This window comes from Petaurus breviceps, unplaced genomic scaffold, assembly GCF_028583685.1.
Source record: "Petaurus breviceps papuanus isolate PSGF00001 unplaced genomic scaffold, PetGlider_PUasm1.0 76, whole genome shotgun sequence".
Classification (NCBI taxonomy): domain Eukaryota; kingdom Metazoa; phylum Chordata; class Mammalia; order Diprotodontia; family Petauridae; genus Petaurus; species Petaurus breviceps.
The window spans coordinates 15,341,257-15,343,577 of NW_027186473.1; positions in this window are offsets into that span (position 1 = coordinate 15,341,257).

The following is a 2,321-nucleotide window of genomic DNA, read 5'->3' on the forward strand; positions in this document are numbered from 1 at the left end:
CTGAATAAGCAAATTAGTTTAGGCAGAATTGTTATTTTTTTATATTGACTTGACCTTCCCCTGAGCAACTGGTATTTTCCCAGTTGTTTAGATCTGACTTTATTTGTGTGAAAGGTGTCTTGTAATCGTGTTCGTATGGTTCTTGGATTTGTCTTGGCAGGTAGACTCCTAAGTATTTTATATTGTTTTCAGTTATTTTAAATGGTCTTTCTCCATCTCTTGTTTCTGGGCTTTATTGGTTATATAAAGATCACATTTCTTTTGAGCTACTGCAGTTCTGCTTTGGTCATAGAGTACAGTGCCTTTTTTTTTGAGGGCAATTGGGGTTAAGCGACTTGCCCAAGGTCACATGGCTAGTTTTTTGTGTTAAGTGTCTGAGACCAGATTTGAACTCAGGTCCTCTTGACTCCAGGGCCAGTGCTCTATTCACTGTGCCACCTAGTTGCCCCCACAGTGCCTTCTTTGATGTGGACACATAATACTGGAAAGTTCTTTACCAATGTCTCCTATATCATACAGTCAATCTTAGAGATACCTTCTGACCTGCCTTGGCATTAAAATCACCTATAATTATAATCTCTTCCTTCTTTCAGCACATTAATGGTGGCAGTCTCTAGGTCTTAATAATAATAATAATTTTACATCTATCTATCTGTCTGTCTGTCTATCTATCTATCTATCTATCTATCTTACTTCATTAGGAGCATACAAACTGATGATGGCTGCATGCTACTTTCCTGCAAGTGGCAATTGCATTGTCAAGAGCCTGTTGTTTACTCCTTTTGATAGGCATACAAGCTTGTTGTTTAGATTAGTTTTGATTGCAAAAACTATCATAGCTTCATGGTATTCCCTTTCACTGTGGCCACTTTAGAAAAAATGTCTAGCTAGCTTCGACTTTGGTAAGCTGGCCTTCATTTGCTATCCTTCTTTTACTCAGGGCTGCTAATTGGATGTGACACCTGCTGAGCTGTTTCACAATAAGAGCTGCTTATGTCTCAGATCTACTGGATTTTGCATTGTCCATAAGTGTGCACACATTGCATGTACTGGTAGTGAGTGGAATCATCTTGGAAAATTTTTTTTTTTACATTTTTTGCTTGTTTTGGCCACAGGGTGGGATCCCCACCTACCATGGTAAGCAAAAAAGAGTTGGGTTAAGCAGATAGTTTTTAGGGCCCTTTTTCTAGCCCCTTCCTCATCCTGGGAAGTTAGCAGTGTGGTCCTTCTAACAGTCTGCTCAGATACCCATGTGTCTGCCTAATCCCACTGCTTCTCCAGTCCAGTGACAAGTTGACCCTATGTTTGCAGGGTCGTGACAGTAGATCCCAATGTACCCACATCTGCTGTTTTGTCATTTGCCTGTCAACATCACTGGATGTTGAGGCAGGTAAAAATAATAAAATTGTACAAGGGATATCTTCTGATTTGTGTATAAATTGAATGCAATGATGGCAAGTAGGTTCAAATCATACCTTTGATACTTTCTACCTATGTGACTTTGGACAAGTCATTTAACCTCAGTATGCCTCCATTATTTTGTCTGCGAAAATGAGGGGGGTAGACTAAATATCCACTGAAGCTCCTACTATCTCTAAAACAACACTTATTATATTACTAAATCTTGCTATTTCAACTCAGTCTCTCTGTCTAAAAAAAATCTATTTACTTCAACATACATTTAACACCTTTTTCTGCTTCTCAAAATCAAAGCAATAATTTTTCTGAGATGTTATCTCTGGTGAGACCTGCTACTAGATTGCCAACTACAGGACAATTTTGTCCCTGGGTAAGAGCAAGATCAAATAATTCATTCTGAAAGGTCAGGAGTTAAAAGGAAACTGATTACATGGGTTTCTTTTCCTCACCCTTCCCTTGATCTGCGACATCTCCCCCGTCTGCTCAATAAGTTCTCCTTAGGTTTGTTCAGTGGTTAGGGAATGGAGACAACAAGCAAAGTTATATGTTGTTTGCAGTTCTAGGAATAGAAAGTACAAACTGAAAGGCAACAAACTCAAATCTGTCTATGTATGTATGTATGTATGTATGTATGTATGTATGTATGTATCTATCTATCTATCTATCTATCTATCTATCTATCTATCTATCTATCTATCTATCTATCTATCTATCTATTTATCTATCTGTGTGTCTGTCTGGCTATCTATGTGATTAATAAGTTAAGGAAAGGAGGATATAATGCAATTAGAAATTCCCTGTTACCAGGTTGATATCCTAGGTGTTAATGATTATATGTGCATAGATATAATAAATATATATGCCCTGCTATAACTATAGGGTTTGAAAAATGAAAGCACATC